This window comes from Octodon degus, unplaced genomic scaffold (genome assembly GCF_000260255.1).
Source record: "Octodon degus isolate 3935 unplaced genomic scaffold, OctDeg1.0 scaffold00001, whole genome shotgun sequence".
In the NCBI taxonomy this organism is placed as follows: domain Eukaryota; kingdom Metazoa; phylum Chordata; class Mammalia; order Rodentia; family Octodontidae; genus Octodon; species Octodon degus.
Window position 1 is genome coordinate 221,098 of NW_004524577.1, and position 7,260 is coordinate 228,357.

A 7,260-nucleotide genomic window follows, 5' to 3' on the forward strand; every position below is an offset into this window, starting at 1 on the left:
TCTCTCTCTCTCTCTCTCTCTCAAATAAATAAAAAAAAATTAAAAAAAAATATGTATAGATTTATACAAAACAAATGACTATGTTCTATTGTATTCCATTGGCTATCCCTATACCAATAACACACTGTTCTTACTGTTACAACTGTAGGCTACTCTGTAAATCAAGTAATTTATTTCTTAAAAATAAGTTTTGTTGTTGCTATTTTAGGTCCTTAGTCTCATCCTAAATTTTGGAATCAGCTTGTCAAGGTCCACATAAAGCCTGAGGCTTTTATTGGCCTATATGGAATCGATAGAACTTGAAACAAACTAACAATGTGACAGTATGAAATTTTTGTCAGTTAATACAGCTATGGCAAAATACTGGGTTGTTCATAAAGAAATGTATTTCTTATGGTTCTGGAAATTGGAGGTCCAAGATCAGGGCAACAGCAGGTGTTGACATTTCGTCAGCACCACTCCTGTTGCTTTCAAGATGATATCTTGCATGTTGTGTCCTCTTTCATGTTTGCAGCAGACCCACTGTTATTCACCAATGTGCAATACGGCTATTCACTGGGAGGTATGACTCCCGGAGCCATGGTAATCTGGGTGAAGGAGAAATCAATCCAGATTGGCCAGGCAGAGTGAGCAGCAGTGGACAACAGATCTTGAGCTTCTGGGGACCTGGAGCCAGTGGGTGGATGTTGCTGTCTGCAGGGCTTGGGGCACAGTGGTCCTTGAAGGTCTCTGGGCACTGGGTGTGAGTGGAGTCCTACACCCTGTCAAGGTCCGCCCCAGCCCAGCAGTCCCAGCAGCATCCACAAGGTCCAAATTCTCAGTTTTTGTCACAATTAAAAATCCTTATCAAAACACAGCTCTTGTCACTCAGACTCTTACTCAGCAGAGAAAGGGAAGAACTAATATGCTTTCCAATTTGTGCTCTTGCATCAACTTATTAGGCCACAATAAACCCAATACATCATAGGAACCCTTAGCTGAACAACAGAACCCACAATTCCTAGCTCATGAAAGCTGTCAATTACATTACACCTTGGTGGACCATCAGGATGCTATTTATAAGATGGTAAGAATAATGAGCCGGAAAAGCCTCTGCAATTAGAACTTTTAGAATTATAGCCCTTCTTCAAGTAGATATGCCACAAGGTGCTCATGGCTGTTATATTCTATTCAACCAAACATTTTCTGCCATCTTCATGTTCCCCAGGAGCTATCTCCTCCCAAATCTCAGACATTACATGAAAGGCTACAAAGTAAAGGGTTGCAAACATCTTTCCCTGTGCACAAATAATATAATCAATGATCTAGCTGAAATGGGTATTTGCTCTAAATCATATGCTATGAAACTGAAAGACCAGACCTAATCAGAGCCTGGCTACAATCTTAGTTTCAATTACTATCACTGAAACAATTTCTGATTTTAAATGTTGAAGAGTCAATTTAGAAAGTATTCAGGTGGGGGCTGGTGAGATGGCTCAGTGGTCTAAAGCACCTACTTAGAACAAACTAAAAGCACAGGGACCGCGGTTCAATCCCCCAGCACCACATGCCAGCCAGCGCCGCCCTCTGGTGGGCTGAGCTGGCCACACACACACACACACACACAAATAAAATTTAAAAAAAAAAAAAAAAAAGGAAGAAAGTATTCAGGTTTTGAAGACAATGAAAGGAAATGCTTCATTTTATTTATTTATTTTTTTAGTTACTTATTTCCACAAATGCTTCTGGGTCAGTTATGGTGAATGTGTGGCATATGTGACACAGCAAGCCATTTCTATCACTGAAAGTTTTAAAAGGTTCACCATCACTGATAGGGCATGTGGGCCCAGGACACATTAACATGTGCAGATGATTGAATCAAAATAGAGCTCTAGCTTAATAGAAGACATCATGAGTCCCAGGCTCTGCAGAGCAAGGCATCTGATGATTTCCTACCTAGTACTTCCTTACTTCCTGCACACGACTGCCAAAATTACTACCATCCATGAGTCACTACAATGCTGTCTATTGAAACGCTACCCTAACAGGTCCCATTTTAAGCAAAACCAATGTATGAAAAGTCCAAAATGAAGCAGCAGAACCAAAAGCTATTTTGATCATCAATAGCTATGAAAACCTAAGGACAAATTTTGTATCCAATGACATAGTATCCATGGATATACAACCAACTCTGTGAATTGCCATCAATGCTTTGCCTGTGTTGCAACCACATTTAATTCCTTCACCCAAAATCCAGTGGTACAAATACTGCAGCTGCTTCTGCTGCTCCAATAAAGTTCACGTCTCCTAAGAAGCACAGGACAGGTCTTGGATACAAAATGACCAGGAAAGCACAACCTGATCCTTTCAGCTCTCTCAGTACATGTATAACTAACACCGCAGCTTTCTTAAATGAAGATTTGGAAAAATCAAAAGATTACTATGAAGAATAAAAGGCTCCTTCATATCAGACGATGAGATAACATGCTAATATGGGTTTCCTGTCTACCAATGCTGTGTCATTTCAATTTAAGTCATGACATGTTTAAAATGTCTTCACAGCCCAGACCTCATTGAAATTCTTTGGATGACTATGTGTTCTCCCCACCAGAAGAGCTTTACTCCAGTGCACCTGAGTTAGTAAGTGCTCAGTAAGTATCTGCTGAATAAATAATACCCGTTGATACTTAGTGAGCACTCACTCTGTAGAAGGCACTATGGTCTACTGTTTTAAGTGTGTTAAGACATGGTTGAATACATGATGAATCTAACATGCTAGCTATTTCCCTAACCCAATCAGTAACAAATGGTAGCTATTTATAGCAATTCTAGTTAAATGATAATGATTAGATTATAATGTTGACAAATACAACAGTAAAGGGATCTGACTCCTAAGAATGCAGAACTCAAAATGCCTCAAAAGCTGTTTCTCAAGGTCCAATCTCCCCCAGACTCCTTCAGTTCTACCACTCTATTACCTTCTGAAAAGAGGAAAGAGGGAACTGTCTCTGTTCCAACTATTCCTGACCTCATCGGTTTCTCACATAATGTGATACAGCTTCTCAGCTAGCAGTTACAGCCTCATCTATCCTTACTTCACAATCTGTTTCTTTCCAAATACACTGAAAGCCAGAATTTGAAACTGAAGCAGGGAGATAATCTCTTACTAACCCACAACCTTAGTCTCTTTGAAAAAAAACTTGACATTGTTAATGGAAATCACTGCTGTCTTTTTTTTACAAAGGGTGTAAATCCGAGGGCATAGTCACACAATACACTAGGAAACCCCAACAAAAATCTTCAGGTGCTGGTGTAAATGTTGTCTTCCCCATCCTAATAAATAAAATCATCTTACTGAATGGGTTTGAGATACAAGATCAAAAGCCAGCACTTTTTTTTGAATAATGCTTACTGCTTGTTTTAAAAAATTTAACTTTTAAAACATTGATTTACAGCCAGTTTAATAGTTTTGAGCTGTTACACTACTGTGTTATTTACAAAACTCACTTGATGACACAGTAGCTTTTAACTCAGGTGAATGAAACCTACACCTTGTTACAGATGGTAAGAGATGTAGACAGTGGAGGTCCTCCCATTTCTTTAAAACCACCAGAGACAATGAATGATGCTGTATCTGACCACAAGAAATAGTCAAGAATTAAAGTCCTAAACAGGGCTTCCAATGCCAGACATATTTGCCAAGAAAGCAAAGAGCAGATTCCACCTCCGCTGGCTGGCAGACCCACACATTCTGTTTAACCATGTGAAAATAGCCAGCTCTCCCTACGCCAGGCCCAGTTATAGAGAAGAGCAACAGTGGTGACTTTTCTAGATTGTTTTATAAAAATAGACTTCCAATTTTAGGTCCAAATCAAAAAGAAAAATAGCCAGAAATAGAAGTTTGTTTTAACACAACACACTGAAAATTATAAGTACTGGTACCTGAGGAGAGGGTATCACGCTACCATATGATTTTTCCATGAGTCATAAAAAATAGCACAGGCTTTTTTTTTTTTCTTTTTTTTTTTGCGGAACCAGGGATTGAACTCAGGCCCCTGCGCTTACACAGGAAGCGCTTATTCCACTGAGCCGTCTCCCTGGCTACATAGGCTTTTTTAACAGTAGATGTACACCAGCAATAGAATTATGAAGTCCACCTATGTCAGGCGATGGAAAACCACACTGACACTCCTGCATTTTTATCAGCAGTGGCAAGAATGATACAAATGAACTGCAGTAGCAACTTACAAGATAGAAGCATTAGAACCCCAGGTGGGCCGTGCCAGCCACCAAAACCCGGTGTGGTGGTACACATTTGTAATCCCAGCACTGGGAAAGTTGAGACAGGAGGATCACTGTGAGACTGAGCTACACAGTGAGACCCTGTATCAAATAAATAAATTTTAAAAATTTATAACTTTATAGTAGTGATCCTCCCGTTTTCAGCCTCCCCAGCTCTGGGATTACAGGCATGCACTACCACACCTGGACTCAGTTTCTGGCTCAGCATGCCTGGGGAGCAGGGCCAGCGTGGCATGTGGTGCCAGGGATCAAACCCCAGCCCCTGCACTTGTCTAAAGAAGCACTTAAGTCTGCTAAGCTATCTTGCTGGCTCTTTCATCCTATTTTTAATTGTTGCTTCTGACTTTCCAATGAGATACAATTATTAACTGAAAATTTCAGGACCAAACTTGAAGGTTGCCTCTTTTATTGCATCCGATACAATGTTGGCATTTTCTAGTGATAACAGCATTTTATCTGCAGGTACTGTGAAAAGTTGGTACTACCACTATTCCTAATTTACAGGTGAGGAAATTATAATCTCAGGAATGAAGCAACTATGCAAGTCCCTCCTGTGGGACAGAAACAGGGGAGCTTACCCAACATTCCAAAAGCTTCTCTGAATGTCCTTCAGTTACAAACATGTCTACTTCTGGGCAATGTGCTGTAGGCAGAAATGACACAATGAGCACAGACTTGGCACATACTGTCTCAGCTCTCCTTTCCTTACCAAGATGAACCAAAACAATTACCAATACAGCACAGATGGTGCAGTACAAAAGTGAAATCAACAACAGCATGGGTCTCTGTGTGGCTGTACAGAGTATGGCACTACTTCACCTACTGACCTATGCATGTTTATAAGCAACAAACTTTTATAGATTAAGCCAAACTTTGCAAATTACAACTCCTGAATATCTAGCCTTCCTCTGTAATTCTCTAATTCAAATCCCTACCATCTTTAATGCAATATCTTCACAAAAGATTTGTCTACTTCTAACTTCTCTCCATACTGCTACTAGAATAATATAAACACACATACACACAGACACACACAGAATGGGCATGTCATATTCCTACTTAATAGGTATAGAAAACTCTGTGCTCAACTGCTGCCATTTCCCCTTTCATTCTAGGAACTACAGACACACAAAAACATGTCATGACCTAAGATGTCACAGCTTGTGTCTCTACAGTTTCACATACACTGTTAGAACTCAATGTCTCCTCATTCTGAATTTTGTAGTCTAACTCCTTAAGCCTCAGGCTTTTTTCTTTCTGCAGCACTCTTTCCTGCTCCTGCACTCTTCCAGTACCCCTCTCTTCCTCAGCACATAATTTGTAGCACTGATATTTTTATAGCACCGATTTTACAACCCTGCCCAATTGTTTTTGTGTGTAGTGTTCTTACCATATTACAAGGTCCTTAAGAACAAGATCTAGGGGGCCTGTCTATTAGCTCAGGTGTTTAAGTGCCTGTAGAAACAAAGCAGTTAGGCTCAGGATGCTGTGGTTCAATCCCATCATCCTCAAGCCAAACCAGACCTGACCTGAAGGTATCCTGAGGGCCCCCCAAAAAATCCTTCTGCCATTTTGGGCTGGGGAGATGGCTCGGTGGAATAAGCACTTCCCTGGCAAGTGCAAGGACCTGAGTTCAATCCCCGGTTCCGCAAAAAAAAAAAAAAAAAAAAAAAAAAAAGATCTATAAGAGGCACTCAAATTTGTTAGAATAGCTGGCAACATATGAACACACTTCGTTCAGATTACCCGTGCTTCACTTTGAATACAATCACTTTGAATACTACAGTGACTGCATTAGATTCTGGAGGCCAAAATTTTGTAGTTTTCAAGACTGGTTTTGAGTTTTAGAAGTCCTCTATGAATGATATGTATTCCATCTGGGATATCTAGTCCCTTGATTATATATTTCTAACTGGAAAACTACAAAAATCTGGTGGTTCCTGGGGAGACCTTATCTTGTATCTGCTTGGAAACACTATAAGCACTGCTAAAAGTGTTAATTTTTTTTTTCTCTTGAGTTGCTATGACAATCAAAAGCTTTTCTGCTTAACTAGGTTTTGTCAGAAATACTAAATGCTGGATACTCTGACAATTTTCTATTGAATGAATTTAAGTATCACACATAAATAGTAGAGGCATAAATGAGAAGAAAAGGCTTAGGCCAAAAAGGGCTTAGGCCAAGCTACGGGAAGGAAAGACCATTTCCTTCCAAGTGGGGAAAAGATAACTGGAAAGATTTTTACCTATTGCATAACTTTTTATTAGCTCTTTTTCCTGAGCCAAACAATGGCTGAAAGGTAGCTACTTAGAAAAGCAAATACTCTGATAAACTGAACAACTCTGGTTCTTTCACTAGAGAAGTTTTAAAGTCAGAAAGTGAGTAAAAGATTAAGTCTGAACTTAAATGTTCTTACTTTACTTTTCCATTTGAAGTTGCCGTTAAAGTTCAAATTTCCAACATCCTAAAAGAAAAAAGACTATGGATGAACTGAAAAGTTATCCCACAATGAGATAACCATAAAATGATGAATTCTATCACCAGGTTGGTACCTCTTTCTTTTTCTTTTTTTTTTTTTTTTTGTATTTTTAGGGAAGGGTCAACAGGGTGTTTAGGGTATCACTACTAGATTGGACTCGTAGTGACCCGCCTGTTTACCCATCCTCCCAAGAGCTGGGAGTACAGGTGCACATCACTATGCCCAGTCTCAATTGCCCTGGGGGAGGGGCCAGCACAGCAGACCCAGGGGAACCCACCCCCACCCCAAAGCCTGCTTGCAGGCTTTAATCGCTGAGCTATTTAGCTGGCCCTTTGTTTTGCCTTTTTGAGACATGGCTTCACTAATCAGCTCAGGCTGGCCTTGAACTCACTTTGTAGCCCAGGAAGGCCTCCAACTCATAATGATCCTCCTGCCTCAGTCTCCTGAGTGCTGAGATTACATGTGTATGCCACCAGGCTCAGTTTATGTTTTTTTTTTTTTT

General features: G+C 40.1%; 1 protein-coding gene across 12 annotated transcripts in view; it reads right to left on the reverse strand.

Moving 5' to 3' along the window:
- Dcun1d3 (defective in cullin neddylation 1 domain containing 3) overlaps positions 1 to 7,260 on the reverse strand; it is a 36,002-nt gene that overhangs the window by 13,565 nt on the left and 15,177 nt on the right. For 4 of the 12 annotated variants that reach the window (XM_023712405.1, XM_023712168.1, XM_023712260.1 and 1 more), the window contains 2 exons: positions 6,696 to 6,743; positions 4,860 to 4,924 (listed from right to left, as the gene is read on the reverse strand). The exons of 4 other annotated variants lie outside the window; for them this stretch is intronic. The gene's annotated coding sequence lies outside the window, so the exon portion shown is untranslated. The remainder of the gene's footprint in view (positions 1 to 4,859; positions 4,925 to 6,695; positions 6,744 to 7,260) is intronic. 4 more of the 12 variants (XM_023712487.1, XM_023712441.1, XM_023712164.1 and 1 more) reach the window with 1 other exon arrangement.